Source organism: Carcharhinus amblyrhynchos, unplaced genomic scaffold, assembly GCF_965287045.1.
Source record: "Carcharhinus amblyrhynchos unplaced genomic scaffold, sCarAmb.v2.hapA scaffold_38, whole genome shotgun sequence".
NCBI classification, from domain to species: Eukaryota; Metazoa; Chordata; class Chondrichthyes; order Carcharhiniformes; family Carcharhinidae; genus Carcharhinus; species Carcharhinus amblyrhynchos.
The window spans coordinates 3,760,635-3,788,122 of NW_027649779.1; the positions used below are offsets into that span (position 1 = coordinate 3,760,635).

Consider the following 27,488-nt stretch of genomic DNA (forward strand, 5'->3'; position numbering starts at 1 on the left):
ATATTCAAAGGGCAGCTACAGTGAGTTTAGATGTACAGTAAAGATTCCTCCACACTGTCCAGTCAAGTCCTCCAAGGACAGGGGCAACACCGGCTAAATCTAGGGAGAGATCCCTTGGTGTTGCCTCATCGAATCCTTATCACCGGCTACAGCTGAGGATAGGTGTAGGAGAAAATATAGCCAGCATTTCAAGAAAATAAAATGTTCAAGAAATCTTTTCGAGTAAATCTCACTCACGGATTCCAATTCAATAAATGACATTCTTTTAGAAGCCTGTAACTGTGGCTGAGAGAATACATTGGACAGACATCGACTTTATGCTGTGGAGTGAAGACGATGAACCATCATGGAGAGACAAGACACAGAACCAGACAGGAGAAGGGCAGAGAAAGAGATGAAACACAGGGAATTTCCATGAACACATTTGCCATTTTATTTTGGTATCAGAGTGATTTTTTCCTATTCTGAACATAGATATCATCATGATGTTTTTCCTCACATAACTGTTGAATAAATAATGTTGAAAAACAATCATTACTGGAATCCGTTGATTGATTTGCATGGTTGTCTCTATTTCTGTGCCGTGTTGGTGGGGAAATATTTGTTGTGTTTTAGTCAGTCAACAATCTAATTTGGAGTTTCTATTTTTGTATTTATTTACATAAATACCTCACTGTTTACAATGAAATGCTCATGGCAGCAAAACCAGATAAACCGTCACTTGTTGATCAGTTTCAACTCAAATTATTGTAAGAATATTAACAGTTGGTTCAAAATGAATAGAAAATTTTTGAACATTCACAGCACCAGTTGTATTTAATTTAAAGAAAATGATACATTTCACTTCAGAATTAGTTCTGAAAGTTCTGATGTCACAATTAATAAAGCATCTGTGAACAGGCTGATATTCCACTGAATGTTAATTTGATTGAGGATTTAATCTGTTTAAACTACACAAGTTCAATTCTTTAAAAAAATCTGATGTCTCAATATTCCTGTCACAAATAGTGATCACACTCACACGACAGAAGAAAAAAAAAATTCCAATATGGTTCTCACGAAGAGATAGAATTATTTTTGCTGCCTCACAGGCGACAGGGAAACGGGTTCGATTCCAACCCTGGGTGAATCTGAGTGGTTTTCACATTCTATCCATATCCATGTGAGTTCCCTCCGAGTGCTCCGGTTTCCTTCCACAGTCCCAGGATGTGCAAGTTAGGTGGATTGGCTGTGGTAAGTTGCCCCTTAGCTTCCAAAGATGTGCAACGTCGAATCACGGAATCTCCACAGTGCAGAAGGAGACCATTCTGTTCATCAAGTCTGCACCAGCTATCCAGCAGAGCATCCTTCACAAGGTGGATTGTCAATGTTAAATTTCCTGTTAGTGTTCAACGATGGTTAGGTTCGGGGGATTAGCCTGTGAATATGTATCGTTGTCGGGATAGGGTGAAGGCTGGGCCCAGGTAGGATGCTCTGCTGGAGAGCGTTGCAGACTTTTTGGACCGAATGGCCTCCATTTGAAATGTAGGGATTCTATGAGTTCATGCTGCTTTGATCAGGCAGAAGAATGAATATATCCGCAATAATCTCAGCACTTCCAAAAAATTACAGCTTTCATTTTGGTGGAACTTGCATTTATAGAACATTTTACCCGACCTCATGCCATCCCAACGTCCTTACAGCTCACTTTGCTGAATTTAGTCACTGCTATAATGTTCGAAATACAGTCAGTAATGGACGCTTAACTTGCTCTAACAAACCGAGAAATGATAAATGACCATAACTTTGCAATTTTATTTGAAAAATGAAGATTTGTGTCGGATATTGGGCATAACAGCCATGCTCTTTGTGGTTATATCAAGAGATATTGCATCCTGACATCGACCTTAAATGTGAATCTGCTTCACTCTCTGCTGATGCCATTTGAACTGCTGAGTAGCCTTTTTTTGCATAGATTTCTGGAACCTGCAGCACTTTGCGCTGTTTTCATTGATCCTCTGGATGTAAGCATCACCGACAAAGCCAACGTTAATTATCCCTGCTGAAAAGGCGATTGTGAACCACCTTGGTGAAACTTGCCCTCGAGATGATTTTATTGTTTGACTCTCTATAAAAGCTTTGATACAACTGGGTGGCTTGCTCGGGAATTTCAGTGGCGGTGAAGGGTCATTTTCCTCACAGTGGAACTGGAGTCTATCTGGGATAGACGGAGTAAAGATAGGAATCTTCGTTTCTCGTGTTATTTCCAAAGAATGGTGTTGTTTGAAGTATAAAAGTAAATTACTGTGTATTTCTGGAATTGAAACCAGAAGAAAAAAAATGCTGGGAAATCTCAGCAGGCCTGGTAATATCTGTAAGGAGAGAAAAGAGCTGACGTTTCCAGTCCAGATGACCTTTTGACAAAGCGTTGATGAAGGGTCATTGGACTCGAAATGTCAGCTCTTCTCTCTCCTTACAAATGCTGCCAGACTTGCTGAGATTTTCCAGCGTTTTCTCTTGACTTTTTTTTAACGTGTCTTTGGGAGGAGTGAATTGATTCTGAATCCCTGGGGCGAAGGAATTGTAGGGTGATCCAAGACTGTTGTATGGAAGAAGACACTATAAATATTGTCCAGGGACCTGTAGGACCCAGGCCAAGCTTTTCTTGAAATCTTGGGATGAAACTTGTAGCGTTCTCTTGTTCAAAAGAGATTGAAGAACATAATAAATGTATGTCACATTGCACTATAGATGGACGCTAAAGGGCAACTGAGCATGGCCATTCCAACCACCCTGTACATTTTTGGACTGTAGAGGGAAAGTGGTAATCCTGGAGGAAACCCACGCACACACGGGGTGATTTTTCAAACACCATACAGTTACACAAGGCCGAAATGGAACCTGTGTCCGTAACAGTGTGTGGTTCCAGTGCTAATCACTGTGTAAATAATTCTTACTGACTTGAAAAACGACATGAGTAACATATTCAGTATTTACTTGCACATTCTGTGTCTCAGTCACTACCTAAGTGTAATGATTTGCCCGGGGCGCCCTTGAATGTGATGTACAGCTGGCCATTCCGCTGCCAGTGCAATGCATCTTTCAAATGACTCACTGAACTTCTCTCCTATCTCTCTCTGCCTCAGACTGCACCTAAATCAGATAAATTTTATTCTCTCCCTCAGTCTCCATTAACTCACTTACACGGGTACCCAGGAAACGGATCTGGCTTCCTGTTGGAAAAAAAAGTTTATTTTTTTGGTTACGACATCTTTTGACTAAAAAGATGAAGCACAAAAGTCTCATCAGTGGAAAATTCAGTGTCGGAAACAAAGCAGTTCATTCGCTTAAACCCCTCTCCTCGACTTCTGTTACACAGCACCTAACACACTTAAACTTCCTATTTTAAAACACCTCGGCGGGAAAGAAATGTTGCTTTAATTTTTCCTCTTTTCTCTCAGTGATAATCTTCAGTCCATTTTCCCTTCAATTAATCTATTTAAACCCCCTGATATGATAATTTTCATGATTCATTAAAATGGGAATGGGGGTGAACGTAATGCTGAGACGGGCAGCAATCTGTATGGTTGTTCTTGATGTTTTCAGAGTGAGTTCACCCTCACAGGCAGGAAGAATGTTCACAGTGATAACATCAAACTGGCCCCGATTGTTCCATTCTCAGGTAACACAACTTCCTGTTTCATGCTGCCGGTTCCAAACCGCACATCTCACTTCTGAGCAGAAAATAAATCCAGGGACCACAATCTGGTGAGAACATCTGTCAGTGCGGCTTATATCCGCCCACAGAGTCAGGGCAGAGTCACACAGGTCACATTGTGGTGACATTTACAAATGATTCTATTGCGATCCGTTCAGAGTTTCCATTCCCGGACATTATCAGAATGGTCAGTGGATCAGTCACTGAACTCCCCTGGATTCCGTGAAAGACGGGGATGATAGTTGTCATCTTTCCTCGTTTGATCATTTTCTGTCCATCTGTTATTTATTTTTGTTCCTCAGCTTTTGTCTGTCAGCACTCTGTTCTTCTTTCTCCCAAATCTCCCGTTGTCTCTCTCCATTTCCTTGTCAATCATTTGAACACTTTAATTCGAGTTCAAAATCGTGAAGTTGTGAGTGGGGTAATTAAAGAGAGAATATTTCTACTCGAAGGACGGTCGGTAACCAATGGGAAAAGGTTTATTTTATTGAACAGTTCGACAGAATTTTAATTGTTCACCTTGACACAACAGTTGTTATGAACTGGAATAAAGAACTTGAAAGACTGATGGAATCAGATTTCATAGTAACTTTGGAAAATTAATTCGATATATCCTTCATAGAGTTAAAATTTGAAGGAATTTCGAGAATAGGTCCATTTTAATGACCCTTAGATATCATTGTCCTAGCGTCGATTCTGTATCTCCCCCCGTCCTTCATTGAGCCTGAATAAAATGCAATATTCACACAGCTTTCATCTTGTGGTACTCTTATCCTTTGACAGCACTTGTGTGTGTGTGTGTGTCTGTGTATGTGTGTATGTGTGCGTGCGTGTAGGCGGAGTGTTGTGGGGGGCGGTGAGGTGGACTATTCCGAAATTCAATTATTCAATTCTATATACAAGCCGTGACTTTGAACAAATTAGCATTGGATCGAAGTTGTTTAGGAAAAGCGCAACAATCCTTAGCATTTATTGCACTGTTCTTTTTGCCTCCGATGACGTTTCCACATTTAGTTTTTTTTTCAGTCTTCACGTGTCCTAATTTTGTCTGTAACTGTAGGACTATTCGTAAGAATGAGAGGGACCAGGTTATTCACAATTATTCACCATTATTGCCTCAGATAACAGGAAAATATGGAGTCTCCCATGACTCCCACCTTGGGAACAACAGCCCTTAGTCAGGTGGAGTCAGTCACTCCTGCGGTTGTCATGGGGTTTCCAATTCGTGTTTGCCACACGAATCCCTGCGTCACTCGTCATGACAACGACACCCGCGCTCAGGCCCAAGAAATAATTGCTTTTTTATATCAGGTCCCAGTCTGGCTCCGGGCCCAGCTGTCTCTGTTAGTGCTACACTGAAGCTAGTCATTCAAATTATAATGTTCCAATTCCCTCTGATTTTTTTTGGAAAGCGTTACCCAATCAGTTGTGAATTAGAACCTGCATCTGATTTCCTTCATTGGACACCTGTCGATGATTATTGAACAAATTACTTTTTTCCAGAATTATCAAACGCACAAGAAATGTTTATTTAAATATGATATCATGCTCTGTCTCTCTTACTCTAGAGATCCCATACATTGCTTTACATGACTCTCTTGGTCAGTTTATGTCATAATTGTGCGAGAATATCTGTCTGTATTAGATTCGATTCTATCTCTGTTGTTACTGCAGAACTTTTAATCATTTATAGGATGTGGGGAGCACTGACATCTGTTGCCCTTCTCTAATTGCCCCTGACAAAGTTGTGATCAGCTGCTATCTTGAATCGCTGCAGTCCATGTTCACCAGGCAACATCACTGTTTATATCACATAAGATCTGGCCACCCTCACGACACACCTGATCCTGATTCATCGTATTACCGAGATTGTATAACCCATACACAGTAGAAAATATTTGGGATAGTTACCATGGAATTGATGAAGATAACGGTTAAATAAAAATATTGAACCTTCTCAGGAGAGCAGCAGATGTTTCAATCCTTAGCATTAATAGGAATAAGAAGTCTGAGAATTAGAGGTATAATTATGTCCTGTCGGCTATATATCCAGGGTCATTTTCACCTTCATTTTCACAAATCAGCACGCAATTGAGTCCTATATCAGGAACTTCAGTGAGGCATTGAGAAGATCAATTTGCATAATGTCCTCGTCATTCAAGATGCGATTTATTCATTTTCCAACAGATCCCTAAAGACAGATAAGTCAACGCCGTGAACAAAATAGTGAGGCTGAAATCATTTTGTATGCAAGAGCACACCACCGAATGGTTGTCAATAAATACTTACAACTTAAATGACCTTCAGTTGAAACACATGAACTGTTTGGTGTTTTCATGCATTCATGGAAGGCAGTGATGGGCTGAAGGTTACCACTGGGAAAACTGAAGGGGAATTGCTAAAAGAGATCATTTCTCCAAAGGGGGTTATTAGAAAATACAATATATAAAATACACAAGCACACAAATGTCTATGATATTTCTTAGACATAGAACCGTAGAATTCCTACAGTTCAGAAGAAAGGCCATGTGGCCCACCGAGTCTGCGTCCTACCCCAGATCCTCCCCTCTGCCCTATCCCCGTTAGCCCCACACATTTACCATGGCTAATACACATATTCTAAGGGAAAGTAACGGGCAATTTTGCGTGGCCAATCCAACTAATGCTATCTGTTGTAATATAAACGAGGGATGGGCTTTGTGCAGTAATACAGAGATAGAGCCGAATGCACCAGGTATCGATACAGCAACTCTATTAATAAGAATACAGACTGGGCCCAGTTCAGTCATTACGGAGAGAGTGTATACAGTATATTACTAACCAGCGTGGTGTTTTCTCATCTAAATAGAGACATGAAATACTTAGTTTTGACAAAGACAAGGTCTATTCTAATATAAGCAGGGTCGATGTGCGCTGTAATTTAAACTGAGACTGGTTCCAGCGTATCAGCGCTAACAGAAAATAGAGACATGATCTAGTGTGATATAAACAGAGATGTGACCCAGTGGAATAAAAAGTGAGGCAATGCAGAATAAAGCAATAATTGAGAAAGGATAATGTGTAAAATGAGCAGAGGTATGGTTTGGCACACTGATAAAGGAGAGAGCAGCTGGCGCAATAGAACTGTCTCCCAGTGTAATTTTGTCTGATTCTGGTCATTGCATAATATAAACTTAGACAAAGCCGATGCAATAATTTCAAACCAAACCTTTAGATTGATATAAACTCTGACAGGGGCAATTGCAGAAATAAATAAATCATGAAACAGAATAATAATTAGAGACAGAATATTATTCGGTATAAACAGGGAGGTGGACTAGTGCAGCAGTGATTGAGATATTGTCAATGTTTCTTTATATGTGGCAGGTTTCAGCAATGTAATAACTGAGACGGAGCCTCGTGTAATGCAAACAGTAACATATCCAGGTACATTATCAGGAGAGAGAGAGTCCAGTGAAGTAACAACGGAGATAGAGAGTTTCATGCCATTAGACGAGGATTAATTCCGTGCTGTCATAACTGCAAGAATGAACAGTGTAATGTCAAATGAGGCTTGGTGCAGTATAGCAACAACTGGGATTTTGTTGAGTACAAAATCAGCTCAGAATTATTATCATATAATCAGAAAAATGATTTTGTGTCAGAGAAACTGGGTCACGTTTAGGATGGACAAAGACTGAGTCTATTACAGAAATAACTGAGATGATCATCTGTATCGTGTCGTGCCAAAAAGCACAGTTTCACTGTCACCTCCTGGACTATCTTTGCTATTGCAGGTGTTGTGAAATGCTGAATTCAGTTGCTGTTTCTTATTCTTTCTTGGGCTGTATACCCAGCTGGTAAGGCCAGCATATATTGGCAATCGCTAATACACTGAATTTACTGGTGTCCTAGACCATCAAAGAAGGTACATAATCGCCAAACACGTGTGCGCTTGGAGTCAACTCTGGGCCAAACTGGTGAATGATGGAAGGTTTCATTTTCTGCAGGGCATTAGGTAATCTGATATATTTTTTTGTCATGGCCGCAATTACAGAAACGAACTTTAAATTCAAAATTGTAATTGCATTTTAAAGCCTTTTGTAAGTGGATTTGAATATATATATTGAGAAATTTGCCTACTTCGGAATTACTCTCGCAGGAATATTACCACTATGACACTGTCTCCCTTTCAACACTGACAAAGTACTTACAGCAGAGAAGAAGGCATTTTGAAGCGTCATGTATGTGTTGGCCCTTTAAAGGGGCAATTCATCCAATAACACTCTGTACCCCACAGTCTAGCATTTTGTTCATTTTCAGACCATATGCAATTCCATTTTGAAACCATTAATTGGCGCTGCCTGCACCACACACTCAAACAGCACATTCCAGATCTGGATCACTCACTGTCTGACAATGTTTTTCGTGATGTCTCCATGTTTCTTCCACCAATTTACTTCAACCCGCGCCCTCTGTGTCAAGATCCTTCTGCCACTGAACAAGACTGTGGTGCAGCACCGTATCACGTGACCTTTGAACGTCCATTAAGAGAAGTTGCCTCACAAACAATCTCTGTCACACAGCATAAAATTCAAACAAGTTAATTAAACTGGATTTGACCTGAACAAATACACTCGGGCTGAATTGGTCAAGAAACATATAATTGGGATGATTCCTGCAGTGATGAAGAGAGTGAAGATATAAATGTTAAATGCGCTGACACACAAAGATAGATCGACAATTTTGGCATTAGTGAGGGCATTGAATATATCTCGAATATTGTGCACATTACTTGCCTCCTTTTCTTAAGAAAGGTGTTAATGCGTTAGAAAAAGTTCAGAGGAATTTCATTGAACTATTGCCAGCTATGAGCGGGTTATCTTATGAGGAAAGTATGGTGACGTCAGGTTTGTGCCCACGAGAATTCAGAAGAGTAAGAGGCAAATTGACTGAAACCTTCAAAACTCTAAGAGGTGCTAACAGTGTGGATGTTGAGCGGAAGTGCCCTCTTGTCCAGTGTTGTGCCTGTATTGGATGTGTCTCTGAGTGCAGATATCTCGGGTCTTGGTTCTGCGTCTGTTTCCAATGCTGTACTGTCCACGTGAGGGCGCTCTCTGATCACTAACCGAACATCATGGCCTCCTTTTGCACAAAGTGACAATTCGCCGATATGAAAATGGGCGGAGAATAAAAATCCCATCGAATTACATTGCACCTTCCCGGTTCTTTGATTCAACCTTTAACTTCAATACATTTATTTGACACGAAATGCCCCCATTCTGGACTGAATATCTTTGAAATAGACAGCATTGAATTGCAAGCATGACTAACAAACAAAAGAAAGCGAATCACTGGGAAATACACATCCCATTGTACTTATTTTGAAATTGACCACAGTCAGCTTTCAAACAAAAGCAAATAACTTTCAAGGGATATTGATCATCACTGAATTGAAAACATAACTGACCTACAGAACGAATCAAATCTCCGGGTAATACAGATCCAATTTTCAGATTGGCTGTCGTCAGATTTTACACAAAGTCAACTACATTTAAATGGAGGGGAATCAAGAACTATCTGTGGTTCACACTTGAGCTTTTTTCACTATGGGTGTGAAACATTCAGGCGCATAAAATCCGGCCCTTTACTGGAAAGTCCAGTAGATCCGCACTGAGCATCGATTCCCTCATCTGTCTGAGTGGCTTTTCCTGTTTCTTAGTGATGAAAAGCCATTAAAAAGATTATTCTGTGAAATGTCCGCCATTTCCACAAGTTCACTTACAGTATCACTTGTATCTGTCTTTTTGAGCACACAGTACTATCAGATATTTCAGATGGTCATTAACCATATGAGTCTGCACCTAGAAACCCATTAAATTCTGTTGGAGCCTGAACAGGATGGGAATAAGTGTTCGGTGTCAAAATCGAACTTCCCTGTCAGTGCGTCAAAAAGGAGTTTATTATTTTCCAGCAGACATTTGAGAGTGATATCAGAGCAATGAAAACATGCCTTTAACATCGAGGTTCGGATAATGTTGAACAACAAACTGAAATCAAGGAATGCTCCATTGCAGACATCAGAAAACTAAAATTTGACTGAATGTTTCTGCCCGGGGAACCTTCCGCGTGTTAGGCGAACGTGATAACCACTACACTACAGAAACAGCTTGAAATACATTAGCGCAAATCAGCCTGTCTGCAATGTTCAACTGCGCTGTGTTGCTGCAGGTTCCGATGGTTAGACTGAGAGCCCATGTCACTGAATTCAGGAAGATAACCGTTACTTTCAATCTGATTGTACAACTTATCCCCAACATCAAAACTTAAAAGTGTCAGTGTCGAAAATATCGAAAGGAGCAATGATTTCTGCTCATTCATTAATGCGTCATTTCCATCTTCTTTCGAATAATCTCAATCCATTATACTCAGTAATAAAAGCAAATTACTGCGGATGCTGGAATCGGAAACGAAAAGGGAAAATTCTGGCAAGTCTCACAAGGACTGGCAGCAACTATAAGGAGTGAAAGGGGCTGACATTTCGAGTCCAGATGACATCTTGTCAACGCTCATTGTACAATTGTACTCTGTACATGTTTCAATATTTAGTTTCAGTGCACTCTGGGGAAATTCCCCTCCTGCACATGCGCCCAGGCAGTTACATTTTAATCTTTTAATATGTTGAATCTTGATGATTATTAGTCACATCCTCACCCGTCAGACTTTCGGTTCCTTCTCCATTCGGGAACATTTTTTTTATTGCGTCTATTTTTCAATCACTCCGGCGCGGTGCGCTCTGGGAAAATACTACAGCACATGCGCGGTTCCGCCACCTGCCTCTTTATAAAAATATGTATTTTATTTAATTTTAATTCCGCTCCGGGCTGGATTTCCGGGTGGGAATTTCTCTCACTTTCTACATTTCTGAACCGCCGCTTTTTCCTCGACGGGAGGAGGGGCTGAAGGTGACGTCACGACAATATGGCGGCTGGTCCCGCCTCACTACAGGACCCGGATGTTCCGCCAACGAGCAGCGGCCGGGCAAGAGTGGGCAAGAGGCGATACCGGGAGGAGCAGCGTCCCGTCGAGTTACAACGACCCCGGTGGTCAGGAAGGGAAATAGCAGCAGCGCAGTCCCTGCCCCAAGGCTTCCCCAGTTCAGCTGCTCAGAGACACTGGGAACGTCTTCAACTGGAAACTTCAGCTTCTCACATTCATCCCCTGTGTTCAGTCATTATCTAATAGACAATCTCTGTAGTGAAATCAAAAACAACTTTTTCGCATTAAAAGGGGATGGGAATCTGGACCATTCTGCTCAAAAGGCTTTGCTTGTCTTGAAATTTCAATTGCAATGTTCAAGATGAGAATTTATAGATGTCAGTTATGTTGCATGTGGAACGCTCATGATGCCACAATAAGATCAGTACAGACATCGCACAGGATTGTGTGACTGGAGAAGAAGTTAGAAGTGGAGTGGTTAAATATAGAGCTACAGGGCCTGAAGGTCAGTTTTGGGTAAAGAAAAATGGCAGTAAAAACAACAAAGAAAATTACAGCACAGGGACATGCCCTTCGGCCCGTCAAACCTTCACTGACCATGCTGCCCGACTTAACTAAAACCCCCTATCCTTCCGGGACCATATCCCTCTATTCCCATCCTATTCATGTACTTGTCAACTGACTTAAAAGCCACAACTGCATCCGCTTCTACTATCTCTCCCCGGCCGCGAGTTCCAGGAACCCACTATTTTCTGTGCAAACAATCTGCCACGTCCATCTCCTTTAAACCTTGCCCCTCGCACCTTAAAGCATGCCTTCATCAGCCGGGGCATTTTGTTGCTGAACAGTATCTGAATCTCGATGTGAAACCAATCGTATCTTCGCTGTGGCCTCGGCCTCAAATGCTTTGTGTCAAATAAGAAATGATAAATTGTTTGATGCAATACCAGGAAAGAAACTTCCCTATTTTGACACATGCACATATCAGCAAGTCATCCAGTCTACAAGACAATTTAATAGGTTTAGGTGCAGACTAACATAGTTAATCAACATCTGAAACATGCCAGGGTGAGGGAAGTCTGCATGATTTCAGTTTCGTGCTGAATATTGTCAGAATCTCGATGTTACAGTCATATTATCTTTGCACTGACGTCAGCTTGAAATGCTTTCTCCAAAGTCAGAAATGCTGAATATTATGAAAAATTTCACAAAATTGTGTAAATTCTCTAAGACGTTGAATTTTGCCCAAAATGTATTTGAGGTTAGCATTTATTTAATATCCTAATCTTATTAAATGATTTTTTTTTCGAAATAAATAACTTAAAATAGTCGGTTACTGTTCATTAGCAATTTCCTAACATTACTTTCTCCAGACAAGCTGAAAATATGCTTGCCAGCATTTGTCTGAATAAGGTTAAAGCTATTAAATACCTTTTTCATCGAAAGTAACAAGGAATTTAAGACCACCTTTTAAAGGTTTGTACTGAGCCAACCATGAGACGAACCTAGAAACTTCTGATCTATAGTCAGACGCGTTATCCATTGCGCCACTGGCCCACATGGGAAAGTGGGATGGTTGTTACATATTAGCTCGACGTTTCGAAAGTTTCAGGCAGAAACATTGTCAAAAAGTTTGCGTTAACTTGTGAGGAAAAGGTCCATTGTTCAGATTGTCTTCATTCATTTCCTATCATCCCGCATTGCCCTTGAACTGAGTAACAGCAGTTGATCGGGCTGGCAAATTCTCCTCTCGATTCGGACTTGGTGATAAACTTAAACCAAATGCTCGACAGTCAATCCATCATCTGCATTTGCAAATTAAAACAAGGTTCTACCGAGATTTGAACTCGGATCGCTGGATTCAGAGTCCAGAGTGCTCACCATTACACCACAGAACCCAACACATGGACACAACCTGAAAATCGTGAATCAATACTTGTGCCAATTTGAACAACAGAGAGAAATATCAGTCCCGTTGCACAATTATTCGTATATATATTTCCCTTGCTGGTTCCTCCTGTAAAAGCGAGTAGGCTACTTTCCACTGCATTAAATTTCACTGTAACTGACCACATTCAAACACCAATGTTTGCATCGAACTGACATAAACTTTACTGCAGTAAATCCACTGAACAACATCAGCTTATCACAGCTCTGCTTTCATCACACTGGAAGCCAATGTGAAAAATATAAACAATTTCAAATCTTAACAGACAGGAAGGAGTGTGTGAGTGCGGACAATTGGCGCTGTGCACATTCCTGTAATCAGTACCTGGGAGAATCAGGCAGATGGGATCCTGGTAGTCTCGTGGTTAGGATTCATTGCTTTCAGATGTCGCAGACTGGCCTCGATATATGAAGACTTAATGCATTTTTTAACGTAAGAGTAAAAAGCTTTGCGGTTTTCCTTTATCCGACTTGCCAAGGACTTCTCATGCCCCCTACTAGCTCTCCTATTTTTTTAACTCATTCCGAGCTAACTTCTAACCCTATATAGGTGCCATCAAGTCTTGAAAGTGGAAGTTTGGCCTGGTGTCGCACTGGGTACCAGCTTTGAAGAAATGAAGCAACTTAAAGCATTTGCAGAATGGCATGATGTGTATTGTCGTGATATGAGTTGAGTGTAAGAGGCAGTGTGCAAATGATTTGAATACGTTTTGAGAGTGTTTGGACTGATGTGGAGAAAGCAGAGGCATATTTGGGAGAATGAGGCTGTGTGAGAGGGGGACTGTTGCAGAGTGTTTGTGTTTTGGAGGAAGGTTGAAAGTTTGAGATGCGGTTGTGAATGAAAGGAAGGTGTTGAACAGCATGAGAGGCTTGTGCGATGTTGCGTGTGAGATTTGAGTGAGAGCATTTGTGGGCATTTGGGAAATGAGAGGACAAAGTAAGAAAACTACAATGCTGCTGAGTGTGAAGGAAGAGAGAGCATGTGGGGGTAGAAGTAGCAAGCGCAGCATTGGTGGTTCAGTGGTAGAATTCTCGCCTGCCACGCGGGAGGCCCGGGTTCGATTTCCCGGCCAATGCAAAGCTTCTTCTTTCTCCGTTCACTCTGTATATTGAAGCGAATCCCCTGTCAAAATTGGGGGAAAACAAGGCAAATATTAATTCCTGGAAGTAAATCATGAGGGAAATGGATCACAATATTCGGAAGGTGGTGCAGTTGTGAATGGTGTTAATGATGATTGATTGGAACTTTGGGCTACTGGTGGTTAGTTCCCTTCCTGCCTGTGATAAGAGACATGGATTTATTTTACCTGCCCGTTCACAGGAGAAACACTCGACAGCAGTGCTGCAGGATCAAGAGAACTAAAGAGACTTGTGTAGAATTGTAAACAGTGCGGTCATGCTGCAGTTCTGGAACAGGTTTTCAGAAATAGAATTGTGGTCATTGACACACTAGTTTAGAGTATATTTAACTGCTGTTGTCTCAGTCTCTGTGGCGCAATTGGTCAGAGCGTTCGGCTATTAACTGAAAGGTTGGTGGTTCGAGACCACCCAGCGACGGATTTTTGCTATTTTTCTCACCATCAGCATTCACGGGTAAACAGTTGCCTGCTTCAACTCATTGAAAAGTCTGGAATTACGAGAGAGAATTTGGCAGTGTACAAGCTGAGACATTGTATATACCTCTGATTCTGTGTGTGCCCTTGTATCTTTCGAGTTATGAGGATCTCAAAATGTCTGCCCCTGAATCTTGGTGTATCTGAATCTAGTGTGCCCCTGCATCTATATGTGTCCCTGAATCTGTGTATGCCCCCCTGTATCTCTGTGGGCTCCAATACCTGTGTGTGTGTGTGTGTGTGTGTGTGTGTGTGTGTGTGTGTGTGTGTGTGTGTGTGTGTGTGTGTGTGTGTGTGTGTGTGTGTGTGTCCCTGTAAATGTCTGATTCTTTGTGCCTTTTTTAAGACTAAACCGGGAAAATGTCTGATAAGCGAATTGCAGAGGGCAGCAATGTTTACCCACTAAGATTCTGAATTTGATTAACGTCTGATAACTGCATCGAATGTACAATTTGAAGTTTCAAATAATCCCAACTTCAATCTCCAGACATTATCTCCCAATGGGAAATGAAGAACACCATTTATCTGCGGTGCCTGGTTATAAAAAGGGCGAATACGTCAGCCGAGATCCTTCTATAAACTCCAATCTCGGACAATATCGTTCAATATTTATATTTCAGTTACCGGTTCGCAGACTCACAAGCACAGCGCCTGCAGTCTCTGTGGTCCGCCAGCAGATGGCGGTGATGTATCATTTTAATCACAAGGTTAGTGCAGCAGGTTTGAGGAGATATTTGAGGACAATTTATTTCCCTGTTTCCATGGAAAGGGAACAATCAGTAAAGCAATGGCATTAATATCTCTGTCAGTAAGATTCACAGGGAAATCTGGCCGAAGGATAGTGAATTTAATACTTGCATTCATATTTACCTTCCGGCTACTGAACATGTCGATTACCAGCTAATTATTGAATAACCTTAACTTTTAGTGATTTAAAGATTTGTCTATTTTATCATCCAGACATTATCAAATAATATTTCATTATAACTGGACACGTGTCTCTTTTTCGCTGGATTTTCCATTCCTCGGCGCTCATTTTTTTCCTTAGTCCGTTCAGAAAACCAGCCGAACCCTGTCTCTATAATATGTTCTGTGTATATGTAAATATAGTTCCTTGTTATAATTTTTGACTTCAGCACAATTCGAGCCCTAACTCACTCTGATCTATAACGCAATTTCATCCACACAATTATATTGCACTTTTTAGTTAATATGCATCTATTCTTCTCACTCGCTCTTTGTTCGATTCCATCTATCAGACACATTTGATAGAAAAACAATTAGTGAGAAAGTGTCTGCTTCATTAGTGATACACGGGTGTGTTCAGTAGTGCATGACACAGAGCCTAGCACAATAATACCTGAGATGGAGCCTAATGTAACGTAAGTGAACTCTTGACTAAGTAATAATAGTTCAGATACGATGACTTGTAGCATTTATCATGGCATGTCCACATGTATTAATAAATGAAGCGGCATGTAATGTAGTGTAAACAGTTGCAAAGTCTATTGCAATAATGATTCAAATGAGTCAAACGCAGTATATAAAGAGACATGGCCTAGTGCATTACTGTACAAGACGGCACCAAATGTGTGATTGTAGCGAACACTGCCATGAACAGTCATAAATGAGACAAGGTTAATTGTAGCCCTGATAGAAGCAAAGCCCAGTGCATTAATAATAAAATTAAGCTTCAGATTGCGTGATCATTGGTCCCAAACTGGTTTAGAATATATTTAGTGCCTATCTTTGTCTCTGTGGCGCAATTGGTCAGCGCGTTCGGCTATTAACCGAAAGGTTGGTGGTTCGAGACCACCCAGGGACGGAATTTTACTATTTCCTCACCATCAGCATTCACGGGTAAGCAGTTGCCTGTTGGCAATGGGTCCGTGGTGCCAATAAAAAATAGCTGTCAATTGTTCCCGGCTGTACTGTTATCTGGTATTACCAACATTATTTGATGACTATTGACTTCAAACATATTACATATAACATTATATATACATATATATATATATACCTGTACACCATTACATATATATATATATCATATATATATGTAGTATATATAACATATATGTGTAATTATACCTTTAAACATAAAAAGAACAATTGAAAAATGAACTTGTGGCTGAGCATTTGTTCCAATTCCATATCCCTGTTTCCATTCATTCCTGGAATGATCATAAATCTGTCAAACCCAAACTGAAATGTGTCCAATGATGGAGCATCAACACCCTCTGGAGGAGAGAATTCCCAAGATTCACCAGCCTTTGAGTGAAGCAATTTCTTCTCATCTCAGTCCTGAATCATCAGTGCCTTGTCCCGAGATTGTGTTCCCGTGTAGAAATAAAACAAAAGGCAGGTGGCCCATGAATAAATTAATATTTTAATTTTAGCCACTTCCCTGGTGGTCTAGTGGTTAGGATTCGGCGCTTTCACCGCCACGGCCCGGGTTCGATTCCCGGTCAGGGAATGTAGATTTATTGCCGTACAACAATCCTGAGTTACTTCCCGGTTTGCACCAGTTCTGTCAGAATCAGTATCAGAGAGATTTCCTCTTTCGTATCTGATTTGGAAATGTCACATTTAAAGAACAAAGAAAAAAGGGAGCGACAGGTTACAAAGCGCTGATGATACAAATGCTGAGATTATTCGAAGAAAGATGAAAATGATGCATTAATGAATGGGTAGAAATCATTGATCCCTTAGATATTTGCGAGACGAACGCTTTTAAATTTTGATGTTGGGGATAAGATGTACAATCAGACTGAAAGTAATGGTTATCTTCCTGAATTCAGTGACATGGGCTCTCAGTCTGACCATCGGGACCTGCAGCAACACAGCGTAGTTGAACATTGCAGACAGGCAGACTTGCTGCGTTAGTTTTCCAGTTGTTTCTGTAGTGTAGTGGTTATCACGTTCGCCTCACGCGCGAAAAGTCCCCGGTTCGAAACCGGGCAGAAACAATCATTAAGCTTGCTTATGTCGGGGAAGGGAAGTTATTCGGTTTCAGTTTGTTGCTGCACATTATCCGAACCTCAGTGTTAAAGACATGTTATCATTTCTCTGATTTCACCCTCAAATACTTTCTGTGAAATAAGGTGCACTGGCGAGGAAGTTCGATTTTGACAGCGAGCATTTATTCGCATCTCGTTCAGTCTCCAACAGAATTTAATGGGTTTATAGGTGCGCAGACGAATATGGTTATTCACCATCAGAAATTTCTGATAGTAGTGTGTGCTCAAACAGACAGATACAAGTAATACTGTAAGTGAACTGGAGGAAAAGGCGCACATTTCACAGAAGAATCACATGACGAAAACGACACTGCACACACTCCTGCATTCAATCTTACAAAAGCAGTAAGGATCAAAATTTAAATCCATTTCGCTCGCGTTAGGATTTGAACCCACACCTCCACCGAGATTGGAGCCTTAGACCGCTCGGCCACACAACCACACTGACGTATGTTACAATCATATTATTTAACAGAAATGTTACTGAAATTCGTTTGAAGAAATGAAGTTGGGAAAGGCCATTGAGAGGATTGAGCCTGATCCTTCTCTGAATTAGGTCAGCCTGAACTGTGTAACAAACAGAAATCATCTCACTTCAGAAACACAATGAGCTGCACTGAAGGGACACCATCATTTCAACTGCCCTGAAGCTCGTCGTTTCTCAATTTCCTGTTGCTCTGTTTTTTGAAGGTAATGAGTAGGGGTGTGGAGATGGCCTTCGCGTGATATTCGTCTCCATCGATTGTACACTGAAGGCTCTGAAGAAGATGTCACAGCTTCTGAACTCTGGAGACTTACTGGGGAAGGAAGAACATTCTGAAGGCCGGGTCCCGGACTTGCCTTCAGAGGAGGTCGGTGCGTGTTTTTTTGGCTGTGTCGTATCGGAACTGACGATTGACGAGTCAAACACAATATTCTGTTCTTACAAGGGCAACTGTCAAAAACGGCACCGCACAGAATCCTGCGTCCAACCCGAGCTGTTGGATTTCAGCTCCAAGGACAAAAACTGGCACCAATGGGATTCGAACCCACGCCTCAAGAGAGACTGGAGGCTAAATCCAGCGCCTTAGACCGCTCGGCCACGCTACCACATAAGAAAGCAGCCTACTCATGTCATTTCATTGCATTAATAATGAAATATATCAGAATCTGTGGAGTTGGGATGGGCCATGAGGGAATCGTAACCGAATCAGATGATCCTGAAATGTGCAGCAAACAAAAATCATCTCCAGTCAGAAACACAATGAGCTGCAGTGAGGAGCCGGCTCCATTTAAACTGTCCTTAACCTCGTCTGGACGTCAGAAAGAACAATATGGCTCCCTGTTGAATTTGCTCAGGGTCTTCACTTGAGAAAGGACAGGATACAAGGCGAGACTGAGATTTGAGCGTTCTGCCAGGAAATAACTGATATTTATTGTCACGGATTGGAGGAGAGCAATAAATCTTCATTCCCTGACCTGCAATCAAAACAGCAGTGAAAGTTTCAAGCTCTAACCACCAGACCAGCAGATTACAGTGAGTTTTACAACTTGTTTTGTCCACAATCCTGTTGTTATTTTAATTTCCACGGCAGACCCTTGAACCAGAATTTTCTCCTGCAAAATGGCACCTTCTTTTTCAACACCAGGAAAGTGTTCAGCCAATTACAACAATAACTATGAGACAGTTATCGCGTCCGAATCCCATGGTCTGATTTTCTTTTTCCAAATCATTATTATTTCAGGCTGAGGGAAAAGTTCTATTATTCATATTTTTGTAAATTTTAATTAACCTGATGGGATCACCGTGCATTATCTAATTATGAAATCAGGGGTCAGTTCTTAAAAGGGGCAGAACGTAAGGTTAGAGGATGTTTTATTTGACGCACGGAATGGTAGACAAGGTAACATTGAGCTGGTGATGGCGGAACCCGGGTGTTCCAATGGTGCAAAGTCATCATTTTCACCACCATGGGCTCGATGGCAGATGTCAAGTGTATGTACAAGCAGAGTACGTTTTTTTAATGAGAAACCTGCCTATTGGGTGACGGAAGAGAAGGAAGAGAAAGGCTAAAATGAGGATGATCCGCTGATTGGGAAAGTCACTGCCAGCTTCCCTGTTGGATCAGTGGTTTGGATTCTGCACTGTGGCCACAAGTTTATATCACTTGCGTGTGATATAAACATGACAATGAGAAGGAATAAACTTGTATTTGGTGAATAAAAAAAACAGAAACGCGACAAAAGGCAGGTGGCTCATGGATAAATTAATATTTTATAAGCTTTCCGTCAGTTTCCCTGCTGGTCTAGTGGTTAGGATTCGGCGCTCTCACCGCCATGGCCCAGATTCGATTCCCGGTCAGGGAATGTAGATTTATTGCTGTACAACAATCCTGTGTTACTTCCCGGTCTGCACCAGTTCTGTCGGAATCAGTATCAGGGGGATTTCCTCTTTAGTATCTGAATTGGAAATGTCACATTTAAAGAACAAAGAAAAACGGGAGCGACAGGTTACAAAGCGCTGATGAGACAAAGTGCGGATGATTACTGGAATAAAGATGAAAATGACGCATTAATGAATGGGTAGAAACCATTACTCCCTTAGATATTTGCCAGACTTAGATATTTGGCAGACGAACGCTTTTAAATGTTGATGTTGGGGATAAGTTGTACAATCAGATTGAAAGTAACGGTTATCTTCCTGAATTCAGTGACATGGGCTCTCAGACTGATCATCGGAACCTGCAGCGACACAATGTAGTTGAACATTGCAGACAGGCAGATTTGCTCTACCCTGTTGTCAGCTGTTTCTGTAGTGTAGTGGTTATCACGTTCGCCTCACACGCGAAAAGGCCTCGGTTCGAAACCGGGCAGAAGCTCTCATTAAGTTTTCTCATGTCAGGTCAGGGAAAATTGCTTGATTTCAGTTTGTTGCTCAAAATTATCTGAACCTCGGTGTTAAAGACGTGTTATCACTGCTCTGATTTCACCCTCAAATGCTTTCTATGAAATAAAGTGCACTGAGAGGAAAGTTCGATTTTGACACCGAGCATTTATTCACATCTGGTTCAGTCTCCAAAGGGATTTAATGGGTTTATAGGTGCTGACTAATCACCATCTGAAATATCTGATCGTATTGTGTGCTCAAACAGACAGGTATAAGTGATACTGGAAGTGTTTGCAGTCTCGATGTTGTGCTAGTTGTTAGAATTCACACTCAGTTACTGGTTTGAAAAGAATCATATTGAACTCGGAAACTTAACTCTGTCTTGCTCCACATTTGTTGCAAACCCTGCTGAGAACTTCCAGTCCTTTCTGTTTTTATTCTAACATGAATCATAGGAGGAGAAACAGACCACTCGGTCCATCGAGATTTCCACCATTCAATGTCATCATGGCTGATCTTGGGATACAACTTAGTTTTTCCACCAGCTTCCCATATCCCTGAATTCTCCAAGAGATCAGAAACCTGTTTATCACAACCTTAAATGTGCTCGATGATGGGGCGTACATAACTGTCAGGTACAGAAAATACCAAAGATTCTTGCCCTTTGAGTGAAGTAATTTCTCCTTATCTTAGCCCTAAATGACCAGCCCCTCATCTGTGCAGCAGGGGGTTAGATTCCCGACCAGCAGAGAAAAAGAAAATCTCTCAGCCTCCATCCTATCAAACCGAATCAGAACTGTGTAAGTTTAAATAGATCACCGCTTATTCTTCTAAACTCCAGAGAATTTCACCACAGGACAACTCACTGACCCCAGGGAACAATCTGATGAACCTTCTCTTTACCGTATCTAATGCAAAGCATATCCCTTTTTAAATGTGACTGTCACATCTGCGCAGAATATTCAACCTGGTTTCCACAAAATCCTGTGTAGCAGCAGAAACACCTCGTTATTTTAAAACTCCAGTCTGCCGGCAATGAGAACAAAATGTAATTCCCCTTCCAAATATCTGCTGCACCTACATGCTAACTTTAAGCATTGCTTGTACAACCGCATCTATTCCATTCTTAATATCAACATTTATATTTATCAGCTTGTCAAATATGTTCTGCTCTTTCGATTTCTTTTCACGAAGAAGAAAATCGTTTTGCTTTCCAAATTAGCACCTAATCTGCCCCTCTACTCATAAGAGGGCTTCGTTTCGCCTCCCACTCTATTTGCCTTTTTCCAACAGTTTGTACTAGCTAAACTTTGGACGGAGGCTCTAGCGAGAATTGAACTCGCGACTCCTGGTTTACAAGACCAGCGCTCTAACCACTGAGCTATGGAGCCAAATGCTGCCAGCACCTTCCCGTACTAGTAAGATTATCAGTGGATTGAGGAGGAGGATGGGGTTTGTGGTGGGGGATTTTTGATGAATGTGGAAATGTCTGAGGTGGAGAGCAGGAAGTTAAAAGACACACCTTGAAAGTGACATGATTTGACATGTGTGCTGTGTGTGTATCTGACATGTATGTTGTGCCTGTCATGTGATTCTGCTTCAGAGTTTATCGTTAGTATTGCACCTCTGACTTCTCCAGCTCCGATGCCAGTTCATCCAGCTGGAAGATTTAGATGTTGTTCCCTTCACAGACGCTGTGAGGCGTGTTTTCATTAAATAAAGAATTAAACAAAAAATGATTCACTCCGTGACTGGGAATCGAAACCGCGTCACGGCGCCGATCCTGATCACTGGACCTTCAGTGTTGCTGATGTGAGAGATTTGTAATGAATTGACCATCTCTGTGCCCATTGCTTTATTTCCAATAATTTTCAACAAAAATAAGTCACGATGAGAAATGACGGGAGGTGAAAATGACGGGATTTGAACCTCAGTTAGAAAGTCCCAACCCATCCTCTGGGCAGGGATTGCAGTCTCAGTGTTTGCAATTCTGTCGCTTACACCGACAAACGGCCATTCAGCCTGTGTTCCTGTCTGTCTTCTCGATCGGAGTAACTCCGTTTGATAAAGTGTCATCTGGACTCGAAACGTCCGCCCTTTTCATTCCTTACAGGTGCTGTCAGACATTGGGAGATTTTGGAACATTTCCTCTTTTCCCATCAGCAGTAACTTGTTTTTATCACTGAGGACATTTGGTTGAGATTATTTGAAGAAAGATGAAAATGATGCATTAACGAATGGGCAGAAATCATTGCTCTCTTAGATATCTGGCAGACGAAAGCTTCTGACTTACATGCCAGCCGAAACAGCTCAGTTGGGAGAGCGTTAGACTGAAGATCTAAAGGTCCCTGGTTCAATCCCGGGTTTCGACAGGGTCACCTTGCTGGTTTTCTGTGCTAATTGGCAGTACATTTTGCCTCACACTGTCTTCAAACATCAGTTCACACAAGATGCAACAAACCAAATACCAAATGGCTTTCTGCTGACTGGCTCTGGAAAAAGGCAGAGATAAAGAGCACGGATAAGAGCCCACTCGGACACCCACATGGCAGGCGCCCACACCCATCCTGGACGGGACAAGTTAGTTCTGATTCCCGCTCCACAGATAGTGCCAAACGTACTGACGTCATCCAGTATTTTCTGTTTTTATTTCAGATTTCGAAAGTCCGCAGTCGGCTACTTTATGTTTATGTTTGGAGCTGACAAGTGGCAAGTAGCATTGGCGCCACACAGAATGCTGAGAGGCTTGGTGATGCTGTTGTCTGTGTGGTGTTGGAGGGGTGCGGGGGTGCTGCCGGGTGGAAGTGGTCTTGTGTTTGGAAGGTGCTGTCTAAGGTGCCTTTGGTGGACTCTTGCATCATGCAGACAGGTGGGGAACATTCTATCGCACTCCTGACTTATGCCACGTCGATGGTGGACTGTTCCACTGATTCAGGGACTGTTTTCTCGAGTGGATGTAGCTGTCAGTCGGGGGCATAGCTATAAGGTTCATATAGGAGGATGTCCGAGGTATGTTCTTTACTCAGAAAGTGGTTGGGGTGTGGAATGGACTCACTGCTGTGATAGTGGAGTTGGACACTTTAGGAACTTTCAAGCGGTTATTGGGTCGGCACATGGAGCACTCCAGAATGATAGGGAGTGGGATAGCTTGATCTTGATCTTGATCTTGGGTTCGGACAAAGCTCAGCACAACATCGTGGGACGAATGACCTGTACTGTGTTGAACTGTTCTATGTTCGATGCTTTTTGGGAGTCAGGAGGAAAGTTACTCCTGCAGGATTCCCAGCCTCTGACTTGCTCTTTTAGCCACTGAACGAACTGATAAAATGTGTGCTGAGTCAGAATAGGTCTATCTTCTTTCCTGCTCTGTGTTGTCATGAATTTTCAGCACTTTTGTCTGTTCCTGAATGTATTTTGAGGCTGAAGTAAGAGCCAATGTCATATGATTGTAAGATCTGTGTTCAGGTAATATTCAATAGTGGATTCACTGGCGGGAGGGGTGCGGTTTCCAGCCATGTTGTTGACGCTGGATTGATAACGCAGAGAAGCAAATGAAGCTTTGAGAACCAGGGTTTGAGTTCCAACACAGCAGGTTAACTCAATTCAAGGCAAAGTAGAATGATTGCGAGTGAGAATAGCAAATGTCAATTATGTAACATTTCTTCACCATATCGAATATGTTTTGACCATGTTTCCGCCAATTTTGAAGCTTCGGACGGATATGTAAATAGTGCTGCAGGTGGGTTTGCTGTGGGCCAGTGGCGCAATGGATAACGCGTCTGACTACGGATCAGAAGATTCCAGGTTCGACTCCTGGCTGGCTCGTTATGGTACTTCACTTCAAAAACTTCATGTTGATGAAAAATATTTTTTCATTAATTTTAGACCAATTCAGGGAGATGTTGACCAAATGCAATCAGCTTCTGTGAAGATATTTATCTCAGTTACTTATTTTTCAAAAAACAATGTTGACAACAAAAAATGAAAAAACTTTTCTTTTGAAAGAAAAATGTTTCTTTTTTAAATGAAAAATTCTCGTTAAAGTATTTGGGAAAAATACGTCAGCAAGCTTAAGCTACCTTTTAAAAGTTGGAAATTTCTCGAAAAAAACATGGAAACATTACATTTTTCAGAATGGTGAAAATAGTTTCTAAAAAAAGTTGATGAAATCTGTTGAAGAATTTCTTTTAAGCATGTTTATTTTGAAGAAGCAAAATACAGAGTTTTTTTTAAAAGTTGACAAATTTCAGTTAAAACAGATGGAGGAATTTCTTCGGAGTAAGTTTTATTCTGAAAAGTTCAAATTAGCCAGAAGTTTCTGGTTTGTGATGCTGGGATTGTTGTCCATTGGAGAGGAGATTGAGGAGTGATTTAATCGAGGTGAACTAGATTAGGGCAAGTTTATAGGGGGAGCGGCAATTTATAAAATTTGGGGCAAGTCGGGGACATCACACATGCACACACACCTACACACTCTCTATCTCTCTCTCTCACGCTCACACACACACACACACTTGCTCAATAATTGCCAGACTCGAGTCGAATTGCTATTATGCGACACAAACCGCTTCTTTTTATTTTCCAACAGAGGAATTAAAGAGCAGCAAAAAACCGAAAAGCACTGACATTGCAGACATCTGGCACCAGAGGATTATCACACTGTGCATTGTCAGACCAATTGAACTGGCTGACAAATTGTCCTCTCGATTGGTGCTTTGTGATACATTTAAACAAAACACTCTACAGCAAATCAACCATCTGCATGTGAAAACAAGGTCCCACCGAGATCTGAACTCGGATCGCTGGATTCAGAGTCCAGAGTGCTCGCCATTACACCACGGAACCACACAGGCACAGCGAAAATCCTCGTTCAATATTTCTGCCACCTTGAATAGCAGAGAGAAATGTAAATCCCGTTGAGCAATCCCCTCAATGGCCAACACCCATTCATACTCGCATTGCCCTTAATGGTTCCTCCTACAAAAATGCTGGAAAATCTCAACATCTTTAACGAGAAACAATAAATAGTACTACAAAACTGAAACATTAGTTCTCCTGATCCGGGAATCTCAAACACGGGGACACAATCTCAGGATAAGGCGCTGATGATTTCGGACTGCAATGAGGAGAAATTGCTTCACTCAAAGACTCGTGAATCTTGGGAATTCTCTACTCCAGAAGGTTCCGATGTTCCATCATTGAACACATTTCAGTTTGGGTTAGACAGATTTATGATCTATCCAGGAATGAATGGAAGCGGGAACATGGAATTGGAACAAATGCTTAGCCACAAGTTCATGTTTCAATTGTATTTCTTTAATAGTATAATGGAAGCATATATATAATGTTATATGTAATATGTTTGAAGTCAGTTGTCATTAAATAATGTTGGTAACACCAGATAACAGTACAGCCGGGAACAATTGAGAGCTATTTTTTATTGGCACCCACGGACACTTTGCAAACAGGCAAGTGTTTGCCAATGAAGAGAAAATAATGAAACTCCGTCCCTGGGTGGTTTCGAACCACCAACCTTTCGGTTAACAGCCGAACGCGCTGACCAATTGCGCCGCAGAGACTAAGACAATCACCGTTAAATATATTCTAAACTAGTGTGTCAATGACCACAATTCAATTTCTGCAAAACCTGTTCCAGAACTGCAGCATGACCGCACTGTTTACAATTCTATACAAGTCTCTTTAGTTCCGTTGATCCCGCAGCACTGCTGTAGTGTGTTGGTTATTCCCTTTCTCCTATGAACGGGCAGGTCAAATAAATCCATTTCTCTTATCACAGGGAGGAATTCAACGGGAGGGAAGGGAACCGACCACCAGCAGCCCAAAGATCCGATACTTTCCACTCAATCATCAATAATACCATTCACAACTGCACCTCCTTCCGAATATTGTGATCCATTTCCCTCAGGATTTCTTCCAAGATTTAATATTTCCCTTGTTTTCTTCTAATTTTGATATAAGATTCGCTTCAATATACAACACAAATGGAATTACAAACCTGAGGTTAAACCTGGGAAACAAGTCACTGGATAACACAAATCCCATGGTGCTCATTTCCAGATTCCCAACACTCAGCTTTTCAACCAAATGGAGGAATTTATCACTGAAAAGTTTTGGAAAGATGGTGTGAATTTTGTTTGTGAATCACTCGGGTGTTGTGTAAATGCTACTCGAAGGTTCAGTGAGCGGGATATAATCTGTCTGCGTTTTGCTGAGCTTGTGTTCGGTGTATGGGGAGGTTTGAACGGGTTTGGATCTTGTGTCCCGGGGATGGGCAGTAACCCGCTGATTGAAGCTGCAGTCGCCACTTTCTGCTGGCGATTGGAGACTGCGGGATATAATCCTGCTGCTTCTCCCTGTCTCACTCACTGTGGAGCCGCAGAAAAGAAAATCATTGATGGGTTTGTTTCCCGGTCTGAAATGTGGCCTCGAATAGCGGTTATTAACGGAGGTAACGCTGCGGGAGCCTTTAATAACCTGGCAAAAATAACCAGAGCGCAGTGCTCCAGTGGCGCAATCGGTTAGCGCGCGGTACTTATACAGCAGTACAGCCAGCGGGTTATGCCGAGGTTGTGAGTTCGACCCTCACCTGGAGCATTTGTTTTAGGTGAGCGGATCGTCCAGTGGTCTAATCCCACCAGCTCATCATCTGGGAATCACCAGAACGGTCGTGGAATTTGAATGCAACAAATAAGATCGGAATAGAAAAGCATTGATGAGCATGAAACTGCTGTCTATTGTTGGAAAAAAAAATCATGATTCACGAAATCATTCATTTCGGGTGCAGTAAATGCGAATGGAGAGTGGGATTGTCTCACGCCTGGCCAGTTTGTAGGATTTTGCAAGCCCAGGAAAAATGGTGGGGGTTAAAAGTCGTGTGACATGAACCCAAGATCCCGATTGAGGCCATTCTCATGTATATGGAATTGGGTTATCAGTTTCTGATCAGAGATTCTGTGTTGTCGTGTGTCTTGAAGGCCGCCTTGGAGAATGCTTATCGGAAGTTTGGTGGTTAATGTCCTTGACTTCTTCAGTGTTCCCCACGGGAAGGGAATATTCTTGCCGGTGATTACTGAGAGATGATCCTGAAATGTGCAGCAGACAAGACTCATCTCCAGTCAGAAACACAATGAGCTGCAGTGAAGAGCCCGCTCTATTTAAACTGAATTAACCTCGTCTGGACCCCAGAAAGAACAATATGGCTTCCTGTTGAATTGGCTCAGGGTCTTCACTTGAGAAAGGACAGGATACAAGGCGAGACTGAGATTTGAGCGTTCTGCCAGGAAATAACTGATATTTATTGTCACGGATTGGAGGAGAGCAATAAATCTTCATTCCCTGACCTGCAA

General features: G+C 41.7%; 14 non-coding genes across 14 annotated transcripts; 9 read left to right on the forward strand and 5 right to left on the reverse strand.

The window, feature by feature from the left end:
• Positions 1–12,501: 12,501 nt before the first annotated feature.
• Positions 12,502–12,573, reverse strand: trnaq-cug (transfer RNA glutamine (anticodon CUG)). The gene has a single exon. It is a non-coding gene; the product is annotated as a tRNA-Gln (tRNA).
• A 1,055-nt stretch (positions 12,574–13,628) lies between these two features.
• Positions 13,629–13,700, forward strand: trnag-gcc (transfer RNA glycine (anticodon GCC)). Its single transcript has one exon. It is a non-coding gene; the product is annotated as a tRNA-Gly (tRNA).
• A 405-nt stretch (positions 13,701–14,105) lies between these two features.
• Positions 14,106–14,179, forward strand: trnan-auu (transfer RNA asparagine (anticodon AUU)). Its single transcript has one exon. It is a non-coding gene; the product is annotated as a tRNA-Asn (tRNA).
• A 1,807-nt stretch (positions 14,180–15,986) lies between these two features.
• Positions 15,987–16,060, forward strand: trnan-auu (transfer RNA asparagine (anticodon AUU)). Its single transcript has one exon. It is a non-coding gene; the product is annotated as a tRNA-Asn (tRNA).
• A 579-nt stretch (positions 16,061–16,639) lies between these two features.
• Positions 16,640–16,711, forward strand: trnae-uuc (transfer RNA glutamic acid (anticodon UUC)). The gene has a single exon. It is a non-coding gene; the product is annotated as a tRNA-Glu (tRNA).
• Positions 16,712–17,131: 420 nt separating this feature from the next.
• On the forward strand, positions 17,132–17,204 carry trnav-cac (transfer RNA valine (anticodon CAC)). Its single transcript has one exon. It is a non-coding gene; the product is annotated as a tRNA-Val (tRNA).
• Positions 17,205–18,262: 1,058 nt separating this feature from the next.
• trnal-uag (transfer RNA leucine (anticodon UAG)) lies at positions 18,263–18,344 on the reverse strand. Its single transcript has one exon. It is a non-coding gene; the product is annotated as a tRNA-Leu (tRNA).
• Positions 18,345–20,040: 1,696 nt separating this feature from the next.
• On the forward strand, positions 20,041–20,113 carry trnav-cac (transfer RNA valine (anticodon CAC)). The gene has a single exon. It is a non-coding gene; the product is annotated as a tRNA-Val (tRNA).
• A 1,326-nt stretch (positions 20,114–21,439) lies between these two features.
• On the reverse strand, positions 21,440–21,512 carry trnat-ugu (transfer RNA threonine (anticodon UGU)). The gene has a single exon. It is a non-coding gene; the product is annotated as a tRNA-Thr (tRNA).
• A 908-nt stretch (positions 21,513–22,420) lies between these two features.
• Positions 22,421–22,493, forward strand: trnaf-gaa (transfer RNA phenylalanine (anticodon GAA)). The gene has a single exon. It is a non-coding gene; the product is annotated as a tRNA-Phe (tRNA).
• A 1,380-nt stretch (positions 22,494–23,873) lies between these two features.
• On the forward strand, positions 23,874–23,946 carry trnar-acg (transfer RNA arginine (anticodon ACG)). Its single transcript has one exon. It is a non-coding gene; the product is annotated as a tRNA-Arg (tRNA).
• A 948-nt stretch (positions 23,947–24,894) lies between these two features.
• Positions 24,895–24,966, reverse strand: trnaq-cug (transfer RNA glutamine (anticodon CUG)). Its single transcript has one exon. It is a non-coding gene; the product is annotated as a tRNA-Gln (tRNA).
• Positions 24,967–25,626: 660 nt separating this feature from the next.
• trnan-guu (transfer RNA asparagine (anticodon GUU)) lies at positions 25,627–25,700 on the reverse strand. The gene has a single exon. It is a non-coding gene; the product is annotated as a tRNA-Asn (tRNA).
• Positions 25,701–26,641: 941 nt separating this feature from the next.
• Positions 26,642–26,736, forward strand: trnai-uau (transfer RNA isoleucine (anticodon UAU)). The gene is made up of 2 exons: positions 26,642–26,679; positions 26,701–26,736. It is a non-coding gene; the product is annotated as a tRNA-Ile (tRNA).
• Positions 26,737–27,488: the final 752 nt, after the last annotated feature.